The sequence below is a fragment of the Vicugna pacos genome, chromosome 12 (genome assembly GCF_048564905.1).
Source record: "Vicugna pacos chromosome 12, VicPac4, whole genome shotgun sequence".
NCBI classification, from domain to species: domain Eukaryota; kingdom Metazoa; phylum Chordata; class Mammalia; order Artiodactyla; family Camelidae; genus Vicugna; species Vicugna pacos.
The window spans coordinates 35,787,254-35,804,222 of record NC_132998.1 but is presented as its reverse complement, the minus strand read 5'-3'; the positions used below and the strand labels follow the sequence as shown (position 1 = coordinate 35,804,222).

The window sequence follows — 16,969 nt, the reverse complement described above, 5'->3', positions numbered from 1 at the left end:
AAAGAGTTTCATGTGTACTTAATTGGCGACAGAACATTCTCACAACCTACATTTCTAACACCTGCTCCAACTGCTTTACAGGAAAAGTAACAACAGAAAAATTCAAGGGCAAGTTGTGAAAAAAAAAAAAAAAGCCATGAGTATCCCAAACTACGGACAAGATAGCGTTACTTACCTGACTCATACGGCCCTTGCAACCTGCGCGCAGAAAACTTAACAGTAACCCGTGTCTCGGCCGCACTCGCCACCAGGGGACACTTCCACAGCTCCAACCACGGGCACTCACGGCACTCTTCTCGCCGGGGCATTGGGGCCACGGGAAACAGTCTCGCACGCGGGGTGCTGGCCCAGCCCGCCACGCCTGGCGAGGTCTCGGAGGCCACTCGAGGCGTAGGCTGGAGGAGGAGCAGGAGCCGGCGAGCCGAGCGCGCCCCGCGGGCTCCCAACCCCAGGGGAAATGGGAGGTAGCCCGGGAGAACTCCGAGGGCCGAGAGGGAGGAGGCGGAGGTGGCGGTAGAGAAAAGCCCCGCTCCTCCTCGGTGGACAGGCCTTCTCAGGTCTGGGGGGGCGGTGCTGACGTCTGGGCAGGAAGCCACCCTCGGCCCGCCGCCCGCCGCCCCCCGCAACCTCAAACCCCGCGGAGCGGGCGCGGTCTCGAGACCTAAAGGCGCGCAAAGCAGGAAGTCCCGCCCCCACGCCGACGTCACCGACGCCGCGGCCCGAGGCCGTTAGAGGGCGGAGGCTGGCGGACCGAGGCGGGAATCCCGGGGCTCGGGTGGCTCTCCGAGGGACACTAGGAGACCGCAGAGATCCCCTGAGCCGAAGGGAGCGGACAGTCCGGGACCGCGCACTTGCTTCCGGGAGCCAGAGGGACGAGCGCGGTTGAGCGGGAAGCCGCTCTCCGTCTCCTCCTTCCCACGCAACATCTCCAGGCCTTTCCCGTCTCGCGCTTCCCCATCCCTCTGCCGGCTCTTCCTACACTTTATTCTCTGAGACTGCGTTAGTGGTCCTGCCGCCACCCCCGCCTGCCTTCGTGCCTGACCGTGCAGTCAGTGGGTCCCGAAGTCTCCTGCCTCCCGCCTCAGCCGTGGGGCCTCATACCACGACTGGGGAGCCGGCGCGGCTCGCAGACAGGGAACGGCCAGGTCAGGACCAGGGCCCAGACGCGAATCCTTCCCCGCCGCCGCCCCAATCTTTTCGCATAGTTACCTCAGATTCAGGGCCCACTGGGGTAGCATTGTGAACGATTTGTCTTTAGGTTGTAAACTAGAGTTGGAAGACAGGTACTAGCTTTTGACAACGTCAGTTATATGCCGAGAGCTGAAATAAAGTAGGGTTTCAGCCTTTCAGAAGAGGAGGTAGGAGAAATAGGCACCCTCCCTTCTCCCACGGTTGTTCTGTGCCTTGGTTGGGTTTTGACTCTCACTACCATATGGAGTGCCGCTTATTCCCCACCCCACTCCTCCTGCCCCCGCCCCCGCCCCCGCCCTAGGGTAACATTTTCGGGCTCTAGTTAGGATTAGAAAGGCAACTGAGATAGGAGCTTTTTATTGAAATGAGGAAAGAGGAGCTATTAGATGGGACAGTGAGTTGGGTAATGGAATGTTAATGGATGGGTCACGTAGATGCGGGAGAGATCAGTGAACAGAATATAGAATCCAGAAATAAACTGCTATGTACGTAACCGTGTTTAATGATAATAACTCATATCTACTGAACACTTAACCTGAAAAAGGGCTCCAGTAGTTGATACGTTATCTTGTTTAACTCTCTGTAACATAGATGCAATTATTATCTTGATTTTACAATGTCAGCCAGAGCCATAACTGGTAGATGTTGAAGTCAGGCAGTCTTACTCCAGAAGTCTCAGTGGTATCAGTAAACTATATGTTACAAATCATTGGTCAGTGGGAAAGAGATTATCTGAGGAATACTAAACATTGGGGACAGGTTTTGCATATTTTTTATATGTTAAATAAATACCAGATGAATCAAGAATTTAAATGTGAAGAATGAAGCCATAAAAATACTACAAGAAAATCAAAGTGACTTATCTTTATAATCTTGAGCTGAGAAAGGCCTTTTCTAAGTATGAAGCAAGAACCAGAAACCATAAAAGAAAAAAGTTGATAAAAGTTAACCACATCAAGATTCTAATCTACACACAAAGTCGTAACATACACATAAATAATAACCAGTGGAAAATAAATGTGTATCATGTGAAACAAGAATGAAAAACTTTACGAATACACAAAAAGCTCATAGAATATCGATTCTAAAACTCAACACTATAAGTTAAATTGTCAAAGGATATCAATAAGACATTCCTAAACCAAGAAAAAAAGAACATGTAATTAACAGATGAAAAGATGTCCAGACATCCTTTTTGTCTATCAGTGTAGATAGTGAAATGGACATACAATTACCGTCACGCATTATTGGTGTGAAACTGAAATTGGTACAGCCTTATTTACCAAAATTTAACATAAGCATTAGCCTTTGCCCCAACAATTTTATTTCCTAGTTATTTGCTCTAAAGGAAATAAAAAGTTTACAATGATGTTCCTCACTCCCTTTTTGTAATAGGTGCTTCTAGAAAAAACATAACTACCTCACTAGGACACTAGTTAAATATATTCTGATACCTACATACAATGAATACCTTTGAGCCATTAACAACTATGAGGTAAATCTCTTTATTTACATGAAAATATGCCCAAGGTATATAGGGTTTTTTTCCCTCAAAAAAGCAGAATGCAGTTTAGCATGAACAGTGTCAGCCCAACATAAGTGTGTGTGTGTGTAATGTGAATGTTAAGTATAAAAAGATTAGGAAGGATGTCGGACAGAATGCAACTGATTTTTATTTTATCTTTTGGACTTTTCTATTTTGTTTGAATTTTTTATGATGAATATATCATTTTTACAAAAACAAAATTGTGTTTTAAATAAAAATATGCCAGTGAAAGTTCACTACAGACCCTCACAGGTGGACAGCCAATGTGAAGTAATTATATTTGGGATCTAAATCTCAGCTTTTTAAGTGTCCAGGATTTGATTACATTAATTTGCCTAGAGTTGAGCAATCTGTCACTTAGACATCATGATTCTGACTCCCCAGATTGGACTGGGTATCCTTCCTATTTGCTCTCTCTGTGCCTCTCATAGTCTTTGACACACTGAACTGTAATTCCTTCTGTCACTATTTACTCCTGCCACATACACACACATCCTTTTTCTGCCATATGTTATGTGTTTATTTCCCTCAATTCATTTTCTGTCATATACTTTATTTTTGTGTGCAGAAGTTTTCATTTTAATGTAATTATACAGATACTAAAGAGATAATTTCAACAACTTTATGCCAGTAAATTTAACTTAAGTGAAATGGACACATTCCCTTAAAAACACCAAAAAAAAAAAAAAAGAAGAAGAAAAGAAAATCTAATTATCCCAAAATCTATGAAAGACATTGAATTTGTAATCAAAAACATTCCCACGAAGAAAACTCCAGGCCCAGACAGCTTCACCTGTAAATTTTGTCAAGCATTTAAAGAAGTTAAAATACCATTCAGGAACACTTCCAAACTAATTTTATAAGGCGAACATAATCCTGATACCAAAAGGAGACTTGACAAGGACATTTTACAAGAAAATTACAAACCAATATCTCATGAATATAGATTTTTTTTATTCTTAATGAAATATTGGCAAATTGAAACTTGGAATATACAGGATAAGATATGACCAGAGAAAATGAGTTAACACTACATTCACCACATTAACAGAATGAAAAACAAAATGATAGTCTCAATAGATGCCGAAAAAGCATCTGACAGAATTCAAAATTCATTCATGTTAAAAACTCTCAGTAACCTGCGAATAGAAGGGAACTTCCTCAGTATGATAACATCTTTGAAAAATATAATGGTGAAATACTTTTCCCCTATAATCAAGAACAACATAAGAAGGTCTACTCTCAACACTTCTATTGAGAATGATACTGCAAGTCTCAATGCAATGATCCAATAAGAAGAAGCATAAAGACTGGAAAGACTTGGACTTCCTTATTGCAAAACTTATAACAAAACTACATAATCAAGACAGTGCTGTACTGCCAAAAACATACATAAATATAGATCAGTGGACTAGAATTCACAGGCCATAAATAAAACCTTACATTTATCATCTATTGTCTTTGTACAAAGGTGACAAGACAATTCAATGGGGGAAAGAATAGTCTTTTCAATAACTGGTGCTGGGAAAACTAGATATCTACATGGAAAAGAATGAACGCGGACCTCTACCTCACACTCTGTACAAATTTTGAATCAAAGATCTAAATGTAAGGGCTAAAACTATAAAACTCTTGGGAAGAAACATAGCCATAAATCTTCATGACAATTTATTAGGTAACAGTTTCTTAGATGTGACACCAGAAGCACAAACAAAGGGAAAAAGGATAAATTTCACTTAATCAGAACTAAAAAACTGCTTTGAAGAATACTATCAAGAATGTGAAAAGATAACCTACAGAACAGGAGAAAATATTTGAAAATCATACCTGATAAGGGACTTGAATTCAAGGTATATAAAGAATGCTTAAAATTGAACAATAAAAAGACAACCCAATTTAAAAGTAAATAAAGGATTTGAATAGAAATTTCTCCAAAGAAGGTATACAAATGGCAAATATGCATATGAGAAGCGATCAACATCATTTGTCATTAGGGAAATACAAATTAAAACCACAAAGAGACACCACTTTATACCCACCAGTATGGTTATAATCAAAAAATGGACAATAACAAGTGTTAGTAAGGCTGTAGAGAAATTGGAACCCTCATATCTCTGTGATGAGAATGTAAAATGGTGATTTGGGAATGGTTTGGCAGTTTCAAGAAGTTAAATATAGAGTTACTGTATAACCCAACAGTTCTATGTGAATGGAAACTTATGTTTACACAAAAGCTTGTACACAGATATGCATAGTCATATTATTCATAATAACCCAAAAGTAGAAACAACCCAAATGTCCATCAAGTAATAAATGAATAAACAAAACATACTGTAATCTTTGTAATGGAATATTATTCAGCCATAAAAAGGAATGAAATACCGACTCCTGATACCACCCGGATGAACCCTGAACACATTATATGCTAAGTGAAAGACACATATTTTATAATTCCATTTATATGAAATGCCCAAAATAGGCAAATTGATAGGGAAAGAAAATAGAAGTTGTTAGGGGATGAGGATGGGGACAATGGGAAGTGACTACTAATGAGTATGAGGTTTATATTTGGAGTGATGAAAATAGCCTGAAATTAGTGGTGAGGATTGCATAGCTTTGTGAACATACTAAAAACCACTGAATTGTACACTTGAAAAGGGTGAATTTTATGGTATATGGATTATATCAATAAAAAATTAGAAGTAAAACTGTATTCACAGGCAACATGGTTATATACTTCAGAAAAGCATATGGAATATACAAGAGAGCTACTAGGACTAATAAATTAATAAAGCAAGTCATAGGAAAAAGGATCAATATACAAAAATCAATTCTATGTACCAGCAACAAAAATTGGGAAATGAAATTGAAAACAACACCATTTATAATGTATCCAAAACATGAGAAACCTAGGAATAAACTTAAGATATGTATAACACCTCTGTACTGAAAAAAACCACAAAACATAGCTGAAGAAAAAATTTTAAATTTAAATGGAGGAAAAAAACCCCATCATATTCATGAATGGTAAAACTCTATCACTAAGCTGCCCATTCTTCCTAAATTGATTTGTAGATTCTTCCCAATCCTTATCAAAATTCCAGAAAGCTTTTCATCAAGACATAGATAATTCTAAAATTTATCTAAAAAGGTGAAAGGTCTAAAATAGCCAAAACAATCCTGAAAAACAATAAAGCTGGAAGACTTTACCTGATTTCAAGCCTTCTATAAAGTTACAATAAGCAAGACTGTTATTTGCATAAGGATAGGCTAGTAAATAAACAAATTTGACTCTAGAAATAGGCCCACACATATAGTCATTTCATCTTTTACAAAAGAGCAATTAAATGGTGAAAGAAAATTTTTTTCTAACAAACATTGCTAAAACAATTGGATATCTATTTGTTAAAAAAAAAAAAAGCTTCAGCCCTATTTCACTCCATACACAAAAATTAATTAAAATGACTCATAGGCCTATTATGAAACCCAGATACATAAAACTTCTAGAAGAAAAAATAGAAGAGCATCTTTATAACTTTGGAGGAGGCAAATATTTCTTGCATATGAAACACGAGACACTAATCCTAAAGGAAAAATTTGACAAATTAGACTTAATCAAAATTTAAATTTCTATTCTTCAAAGAGAGCATTATGCTACAGACTGGGAAATATTCACTGCAATTATATCTAGCAATTGTATCAAGAATATAAAAAGAACTCTAAGTTAACAATAAAAATTAAGTTATGAACAATAACTCATTTAAGATGATAACATCTCAACAAAGTGGGTATAGAAGGAACATACCTAAATGTGATAAAAAGCGTATATGATAAGCTCACAGCTAACATCATACTGAACAGTGAAAAGTTGAAAGCTTTCCCTGTAAGATTAGGAATGAGACAAGGATGCTCACTCTTACTAGTTTTATTCAACATAGTTTTGAATATACAAGAGAGCTACTAGCCAGAGCAATTAGACAAAGAAAAGAAAGAATATTATGTATAAAAATATAACATATCATAATTGTAGTAATTATATTAATTCTTAAGAATATATATGGAAAACCCTAAAGACTCCACCAATAAACTTAGACCCAGTAAACAAATTTAATAAAGTTGTAGAATAAAAAATCAATATGCAGAAATTGGTTGCATTTCTGTACACTGATGAACTATCAGAAAAAGAAATTAGGAAAATAATCCCATTAACAATTGCATCGAAAAAAGTAAATACCTAGGAGTAAATTCAACCAAGGAGGTGAAAGATCTGTACACTGAAAACTATAAGACATCGATGAAAGAAATCAGAGAATATACAAATAAATAAAAAGATATTCTATGCTTATGGGTTGGAAGAAATTACTAAAATGTCCATACTACCCAAAGCAATCTACAGATTCAATACAATCCCTATCAAAATTCCAATGGCATTTTTCAGATATAGAACAAGCAACCCTAAATTTGTATAGAACCATAAAAGACCCGAAATACCTAAAGCTATCTTGAGAAAGAACAAATCTGGAGGCATCATACTTCCTGATTTCAAACAAAGCTATAGTCATCAAAATATTATGACATTGGCATAAAAACAGACACATAGATCAATAGAACAGAAATAGAGACCCCAGAAATAAACCCACATGTAAATGGTCAATTACAACAAAGGAGCTGAGAATATACAATGGAGAAAGGACAGTCTCCTCAATAAATGGTTTTGGGAAAACTGGATAGACACATGCAAAAGAATGAAACTGAACTGCTATCTTACACCATGCACAAGAACTAATTCAAAATGGACTGAAGATTTGATTGTCGTGTACCCTAAAGGATAGCTTGATCCTGGATAGTCAAGCTTCTGGGCCTTGGTTGGAGGAGCTCTGGTCACCTGCTGCTAATCCTCAGTGTAACAGAATCCTGTCTCAAGTGGCCCTTTCACACAAGGCGGCAATAAGAGCTCCTAAAAGGACAGAGTGCTGGGTCTCCCCTGAGTTTACCAAATAGTCTGTGTAAATGATTTGAACCTGTTAATAAAAACCTGCTTAATTAAAAAAAAAAAAGACTTGAATGTAAAATCTAAAGCCATAAAACTCCTAGAAGAAAACATAGGCGGTAAGCTCCTTGACATGAATCTTGGCAATGGTTTTATTGGATTTGACACCAAAAGAAAAGGCAACAAAAGGAAAAATAAGTGAGTGATATTACATCAAACTAAAATGCTTTTTTGCGCAGCAAAGGAAGTCATCAACAAAATGAAAAGGCAACCTGCTGAATGGGAGAAAATATTTGCAAATCATATATCCAATAAGGGGTTAATATCCAAAATATAAAAGAACCCACACAACTTAATAGCAGAAAAACAATACAGTTAAAACTGGGCAGAGACACAGTGGTGACTGTAGCTAATAATATTGTATTGCACATTTGAAAATTGCTGAGAGAGTAAATATTAAAAGTTCTCATACAAGGGAAAAAAATTTTTGTATAACTATGTATGGTGACAGACGTTAACTAGACTTATTGTGGTGATCATTTCATAATTATATAAATTCCCAATCATGTTGTACACCTGAAACTAATATAATGTATTTCAACTGTATCTCCATAAGAATTTTTGGAAAAAAAAAAAGTAGCAAAGACTTGAACAGACCTTTCATGAGATATACAAATGGCTGATAACACATGAAAAAGTGCTCAATATCTTTAGTCATCAAGTAAATGCAAATTACAGCCACAATGAGATTCCATCTCACATGCAATAACGTGGCTAAAATCAAAGTCTAATAAAAACACAAATATTAGTGAGGATTTAAAGCAGCTAGAACTAATACACTGCTACAGTGTACTAATACATTGTGAGTACAAAATAGTACAATCACCTTGGAAAACTGCTTGACAACTTGTTTGTAGTTAAATACTCATCTAACATATTCATGACCCAAGCAGTTTCCCTCTTAGTTACCAAAGAGAAATAAAAATACAAGTTCAAAAAAAAAAACTCATACAAACAAAGTTTAAAGAAACCTTATTTATAATAACTAAAAACTAAAACAACCCAAATGTACATCAACAGGAGCATAGATGAGCAAATTATATATTTACACAGTAAAATACAATACAATAAAAACGAATTGCCAATATGCCTAACAACATGGATAAATCTCACAGATATTTTGGTAAAAGAAGAAGCCAGGCACAGCAGAGTACATGTTGTATGGTTCTATTTATGCGAAATCCAAGAAAGACAATACTAATCTGGTTTTAGAAATCTAAACGTGGCTGCAGAGGACAATGACAGGAGGGATACAAGGAAACTTTCTGGGGTGACGGAAAGGATCTATATTTTGTTTTGAGTGGTGGTCACAGAGGTATACATACAGCTGTCAAACTTACCAAAAGAACATCAGAGAACAAAGTTGAAGGACTGAGGCTACCTGACTTCAAGGCTTACTATAAAGCTACAGTAATCAAGACACTATAGTATTGGCAAAATAATAGACAAATAGATCAGTGCAATAGGATAGAGAGCCCAGAAACAGACCTACATAAATTTAGTCAGATGATTTTTGACAAAGGAGCAAAGGCATTACAATGGAGCGAAGATAGTTACTTCAACAAATGCTGCTAAACAACTAGACATTCACATGGAAAAATATGATTCTAGACACAACCCTTACACCTGTCGCAAAACTTAACTCAAAATAGATAATGTAAAGCACAAAACTATAAAACTCCTAAAAGATAATATAGGAGAAAACCTAGATGACATGGGGTGTATTAATGCCTTTTTCAAAGTTTACTTATTTATTTTTAACTAGAGTATAACTGGCCTACAACATTATGTTACTTCTCGGTGCACAACACAGTGATTACATTACAAAAGTGGTCACCACCATAAGTCTAGTTACCATCTGTCACCATACAAAGTTATTACAATACTATTGACTACATTCCCCATGTTATACATTTCACCCTCATGATTCATTTATTTTGTAACTGGTGATGCCTTTTTAGATACAACACCAGACATCATCCATGAAAGAGGTAATTGATAAGTTGGACTTCATTAAAATAAAAAACTATGCTCTGCAAAAAAAAAAAAAACAATGTCAAGAGAATTAGAAAACAAGATACAGACTGCAGAAAATATTTTTGCAAAAGATACTTGATAAAGGACTGTTATCCAAAATATACAAAGAACTCTTAAAACTCAATAATCATAAACAATCTGATTTTAAAATGGGCCAAAAACCTTAACAGACACTTCAACAAGGATGATAAACAGATGGCAAATAAGCACGTGAAAAGATGTTCCACATCATAAGTCACCAGTGAGATACATTATATACTTATTAGAATGGCCAAAATTCAGAACACTGATAACACCAAATGGTGGCAAGGATATAGAGCAACAAGAACTCTCATCCACTCATTGCTGGTGGAATGCAAAATGGTATAATCTCTTTGGAAGACAGTTATTTGGTTTCTCAGAAAACTAAAAAACTCTTACTGTATGATCTAGCAATTGCACTTTCTGCTATTTACCCAAAGGGGTCAGAAACTTACATCCACATGAAAACCTACCCAGAGATGTTTTAGTAGCTTCATTCATAATCACCAAAATTTGGAAGCAACCAGGATATCACTCAGCAGGTGAACTGATCAACTATGGTACATCCAGACAATGGAATACTATTCAGCACTGAAACAAATGAGCTATCAAGCTGTGAAAAGATATGGAGGAAACTTAAATAAATATTTACTAAGCCAACCTGAAAAGGCTACATACTGTACGATTCTACAAAAGGCAAAACTGGAGACAAAGATCAGTGGTTGCCAGATTGGTGGTGGGGCTGGGAGAGATAAACAGGCAGAGCACAGAGAATTTTTAGAACAGTGAAAGTATTTTGTATGATATTATAATGATGGATTATGTTACTATAAATTTGTCCAAACCCATAGAATGTACAACACCCAGAGTGAACCCTGAGGTAAATTATGGACTTTGGGTGATTGTGATGTGTCAATGTCAGTTCATCCTTGGTTTAAAAAAAAAAAAAGGACCATTCTGGTAAATGATGTTGATAATGGGGGAGGATATGCATATGTGGAGCGGGGGGGGGGTATATGGGAAATCTCTGTACCTTCATCTCAATTTTGTTGTAAACCTAAAACTGTTCTTTAAAAAAAAAAGGTCTTTTTGAAAAATGAACATCTAAGGTATGTGCATTTTATACTATGTTAATTATACCACAATAAAATATATATTTTTAAATGCTAATAAAGATGATTCCTTTCTATTAACTGAAATACCAGTGTCTGCTGGTAAAGTCCATTTCTTCCTGATACCAAGATGTCTGAGAAATCTAACTAGTAATCAGAAAAGTTACTAGGTGCACCCATATTCAGAGCAAAGGAAAGTATATGGTCCTGAGGGGTAAATCCAAATTTCAGAAAAGCTTGATAAACTATCAAGCAACAACAATCATGTTTGTTTACTATGGCAGATAAATGAAAGAAATAATTGCTACAAATATGAAGGCTTTGATATCATGGAGCTAACAAAGTCCACATTATACATACATAAGTGGAATAATTAGGAACCTTATAGGAAATTGTTTTTATAAGTTTAAATTTTAAATGAGAAAAAGGACACGTGGAGTATTTGAGTAAGAAAGAATGCTTTAGGATATGGGAATTCTTTTAATAAAAAGCAGGCATTCCAGTATTGCTTTTCACCTTTAATACTTGTTGCCAAAGCTAGAAATAATGTAAGAGGAATAAACTTGTATTTCAGAATGGCAAGGAAAAAAGTTATATGTCATATGGCTCAGTGGTAGACAAAACTATTTTTGTCGTCTTAAAATTTCACATACCTTCTCCTCTCTTTTTCTATTTCTCATTCATCATTCTACTTTTCTTTCCTTCATATTCTCTGTTTTTCATCCTATTCATTTGTTCTCTCTTTCCTCCTCTAGATCAGGTTTTTAAACCTTAGTTTCATGACTGACCGCCTAACGAGCCATTTTAGACACTTTTCCCCCCAACTTCCTCCCCTACCCACTGTAAGATCTTAAACTACGGATATCATGTGTACCTGTTTATGTGGTATGGCTCTTTGGAGGGCTACAAACCATTGTAATTTCTAAGGTTTTTGCCCATTGAAAATGCATGCTCCAGGTAATAAGCTCTTTGAGGGGAAGGATCATGTTCGGTTTACTGTTGTATGTTCTGTGCTTAATATATAATGCTTGGGACATAGTAGGCAATAGATAAATATATTAAATGAATATGTATGAATTAAAAGTGAAAATGATCTTGGCTACAAACTTATCGGTCAACTAAACTAAAATTCTTGAATCTTTTTCAGACAATGCTGTCTACTACTGACTACTCCACAATCCGTCCACATTCCAAGAATGTCTTCCTGAGACCATATCCTTGTGACTTGATGGAAACTTGGAAAGCACTCTAATCACGAAAGCAGTCCTTTTGGAGCCAATTCCAAGGGTTGGTTACTTATACAGGAAGCTAATTTCATCTGTCATAACTGGCTTTTCTCCCCAGCTTCAGTTTCAGAAAGTGGTCATTTCCTACATTTTTCTGTAAATTCTGAGGCTATACAGCCTCTTTGGTACTTAAAACCCGCTATTCAGAAAGCTTATCAGTTTCCATTGAAGTCCAAGAATTAGATAAGAGAATGAAAAGAAGGTAAGGGCACTGTAGGAGAGGGAGAAAAGAAACAGAAGTCATTAAACTTTTCTGTTCCTTCATTGTTTCATCTCTAAGAGCCCTTCCAGCTCTAAAATTTTGTGATCTTGATGATTATGCTCTGAGCGAGTCGTTCTCAACAGAAGTATTTTATCAATCTTGTAAAGGTATCATTAGTCACCTCAGGATTGGGGAGACAGTACTACCAGCATTTGTGGATGAGGACAGGGATGCTAAACATCCTGCAATACATAAGACTTTGATCAGTTCAGGTCCTTGAAAGAGCAGATGCCAAGACAAATCAGATGTGCAAGAGATTTACTGGAGGAAAGAGCTATTAAGAATGAAATAAAGAGGAAGCAGTAGGCCAGGAGTGCCTTCAGACTGATTCTGCTGCCCATGAAGCAAGAAAGAGAAGGAAGCAAGGTTAGGGAAGAAGAGCCTTAGGGTGCCATTCACCTCTGAGAAGTCTTGGCCAGGCAATAAGGAGCCTCAGAACAAAGACTGACCATTTGAAAGGTCCCAATTTGGGCAGGCATGGCCTGGCTCCAATAGTCCTGCTGTACTCAGCCTCTGTGGGGAGCAGTTAAGGGAGGGTAACTCTGTAACATAAACGCTGTGGTGAATTCCCAAGGTATGGCACTAGAAGACTGTTAGCTAACTACAATCCTCACAGCAGTGTCTCTCTCTGTCTCTCTGTCTCTCTCTATCTTTCTGTCTCTGTCTCTCTGTCTCTGTCTGTCTCTCTCTCTTTAAAGGAAACAAAAATGACACTGTACTCAGAAACTCTTGGTGGTGAAGCAAGAGAACAAGATGATATAAATAAAAGTATCTTATGAGACATGCCAAGGTGACTATTTTGATGCTTTCTCTTTTTTCTCTTTCTTTTTTTTCCCCCTAGGTTAAAGTTGGACACAGAGTAAGTCTTGGGACACAAGAGTTGAGAGCTGAGATCCAGCATGGAAAATAAGATGAATTAACTTCCCAGGCTGCATGAGTATTTACATTTCTCAGTTGAAACAAGTTTCTTTCATCTTTTGACCTCAAAAGGCATGTGGGAACTTTGGGGAAACTACATGCATCTTTTAAGTTTTGCTTATTGTCCTGAAGAGAGTGACAGCATCAGAATCTAACTGTGGTGACACCATCTGGCCTACAGTATCATTAATCTTATCACAGATCCACCCCTGTGGTTTCATATTAGACTCTTTGAGGGCCCAACTTCATTGTCAACTTCATTTACATTAACAGTTTTAGCTGTGATGCTTCTGAAAGGCCAGCTTGGGAGGAATTCTCTTGGCATTATTTTTAATTTGTATGACTTTTGGAGGTGAACTAATGCCATTTTTAACTGCTGCTGGAGGCATCTTGTCAAAGGATTCCTTTTTTAGTTCCTTCATCTTCATCATCTGTTTCATCTTCTTCATAAGTATTATTTCCCAGTGTTTCTGTAGCTTTAGAAGTATTTGCATCTATTATTTCCTAGCCATCTCATAATTTCTTCAGTTCTATTTTTTCTTTCTGGTCTTTCCAGCCAGATCTCTCTTGAAGGGAGATCTGAGCAATGCATCCCATGGCCACCATGAAACACCCCTTGCACCACACTGATCCAGTTCTCCACCCATATTCTGGGAGCAGCTCTTCTTCAGTTCCTCTGGTCCTCTCTTCTGGAGCAAAAACTTAGAAGAAGGAGGTTATTGGGACAAACTATACTCCCATCACTCAGTTGGTCTCAGGGATGTAATTATTATTCATCTTCCTCCTCCATTATCCATTTCAAAATCTACTCTCCTTTGCTTGTCACCTCCACAGGTCTCAGTGGCTTACCTGGATATGACCCAAATCCTCATTCTTGATGAGAACATATACTTACTGTTAACAATACACTTCTCAGGCTGGGATTGCTGCACATGTCCTTCCACAGTTCCAATTAAGTAGCAGGAGATTCCAAATGGACAACGTGGAGTCAACATGTATTTTTCCCTGCCTATTTTATGAAAGTAGCCCTTTCTCTTCCTGTTAGTCTAGGTCAGTTACCCTTGCCAAGACAAGGACTCCTCTTCTTGCCTGCTGGTGCCAGGACACAAAGAATCCAAAGTACCCGAACAGTAGCCATAGCTTTTAATTCACTAGGATCCTTAGTTCCCTGGCAAAAATGTACTCCCTTTGGGGACGAAGACTTCCAAACCTGCAAAGCCCAGAGTTGTGGGAACAGGAAGCACAGTCTCCCGATGACTCACTGAGATGTTAAGTAGGGCCACTTCTGCTCCCTCCCCTGGACCCATATATTCTTCCTATTAGGGGTAGTGCCATTCAGAGATCTCTGGTTTAGTGTATACACTGCATCCTGAAGGTTAGCACTCCATCCTTGCAGAATGCTACCTCTAAACTGGCATTTCAGCTGTGCCTTCAGTAGGTTGTCCAGCGTTCTTGTAAGGCTGGCAGCTTCTGGATAGTGCTACAGATACAACCAGTATGGGTCTCGGTCATGAGCTCACACCCGAATCACCTTCACTGTTAAGTGGCTCCTTTGTCTGGTATGCTGAGTTGGATCTCAAGCCAGTGGATCTGGCCTTCTGTAAGCTCCTAGACAGTGATACAGTTGAGGCTGTGCAGGCAAACGGCAAACCCATACCCAGAATAGCATATATCCCTATGAGAATGAACCAGTGGTCACTCCAGGATGGAAAGGGCTCAGTATTGTTGACTTGCCACCAAATGGCTGGTTTATCTCCTCAAGTAATATAGTGCCATTTCAGGGACTGTGTTGGCCTCTGTGGCTGGCAAGTTAGACCTTCAAAGGCAGAAGTAGCTAGACTGACCTTGGTAAGCGAGAATTCACATTGCTGGGCTCATGTGTAGCATCTATCCCTGCAAACATGGCTGTTCCATTAACTGCCCATTGTGCCATTTCTGGGGTGGGCCTGACAAAACTTGACTGACATCAACTAGTAGAATTTTTTGTCTCTTTGGTTGTATCATTCCTTTTCCGTGTTTAATGTTTTCTGATCAGAAGGAATATAAGATGAATAAAAATCTTCACTCTTGCACGCTAATATGTCCAACCACATGCCTCTACTCCAGACCTCCCATCTCCAATCTTCCAGTCTTTTCCTTCAAAATCCTGACCAGCTGCCCAGGCCACTGCCACTGCCTAGGAATACGTACAAATTCTCACCCAGGTCACTACGTCTTCCACACAAAGTGGATGGCCAGCTACGCTGCTTTAAGCTCTGCCCTATAATCCCTCCACTGTTTTTTAGGGACACCACTGAATGTGGCTATAATGTGCTGCCACCCATTTTCAGCTTCCACCCACATACCAAGCATTCATAATCAAGCTTGAGCTTTTTTCTCCTCCCTCAGTGGGTCAAATATGACCCCCTCATCTGGCCATACAACCTGAGGTGGTGTTGCTGGTCCAAGCATAGTGGGTGATATGGGGGGTCTGGGCTACTAGCTCATGTTGTTTACTCATGCTTTCTGATTCTACTAGACTAAGTTTGATTGTGAATGCATCATTTCCATATTACGATGAACTGCTGCAAGGTCCATCAACTTTATGACTGGACATATCTGGCAGAACTCAGCTCATGAGGGCACTTCTGGACACATGAGAATGTGGTGCCCCATAGTCCAGCTTTCTGCCCCTACTAGGGCTCAGGACCATGCCAGGTACTGTTTCTTGAAAGGACTAAAGTCGTCTGCTACAGATGGCATCACCTGCAGGAGTCTATACTGTGACCTCCCACTGGGACTTGCTGTAAATTCCACACTCACGACTGCAGAGCCCACTGCTGTTCCAGGCTGCACTCAGAACGGTCACCCAGGATATGAGCCAGAGCAGTATTCCTAGGTATGAAATCTGTGCTTCCAGAACCCAACGTGGCCCATTAGATTTTGTGCTTCACTACAGCAGTAGATGCAAGATACAGAGGAAGGGGTGTCTCCACATGCCACTGACTACTGGACCTCTAAAAACCTTACAGAAGTAGCAGATCCCTGAATCTTCTTAAGGTTTATCTCCTACCCTCTGGATGCATGTGTCTTATCAAGGCCTCGAGCATACAAGCCACCTCTTTCTCATCCTACCCATCAGTGTGTTATTGGTATAACATACCACTGTGATGTTTTGCAGGATATCCAGACAGTTCAGCTCTCTTCAGACTGTATTACAATTAAGGACAGAAGTGTTAACATAGTCCTTGGACAAAACTGGAGATAAATATTAACTCCTCCACATGAATGTGAACTGCTTCTTATCCTTATTTCTGACTGGAATGTAAAAGAATGCGTTCACCAAATCAATGGCCACATACTATGTACCCGAGGCCTTATTAACCTGCCCTAGCAATGGTACCATGTCCAAAACAGCTTGAATTGGGCCAACTACTTGGTTAAGCTTGCTGTGGTCATCCTACACTCATTGTGCAGGACTCAGAGCGACAGGAATCACCACCTTCTCTGGGACACAATATAAGTCTTCATTATCTTAGCTGGGCTGAGGAACGATTTTAAAGGCTT

The 16,969-nt window shown here is 38.5% G+C and overlaps 1 protein-coding gene and 1 long non-coding RNA gene across 3 annotated transcripts in view; one reads left to right on the top strand and one right to left on the bottom strand.

Moving 5' to 3' along the window:
• The window catches only part of CEP83 (centrosomal protein 83), a 103,715-nt gene extending 103,059 nt beyond the window's left edge, over positions 1-656 (bottom strand). For both annotated transcript variants that reach the window (XM_006197904.4, XM_072973235.1), the window contains exon 1: positions 176-656. The gene's annotated coding sequence lies outside the window, so the exon portion shown is untranslated. The remainder of the gene's footprint in view (positions 1-175) is intronic.
• An 84-nt stretch (positions 657-740) lies between these two features.
• Positions 741-15,501, top strand: LOC140700199 (uncharacterized). The gene is made up of 3 exons (XR_012078513.1): positions 741-1,145; positions 12,105-12,244; positions 13,347-15,501. It is a non-coding gene; the product is annotated as an uncharacterized lncRNA (long non-coding RNA).
• The last annotated feature ends 1,468 nt before the right edge of the window (positions 15,502-16,969 follow it).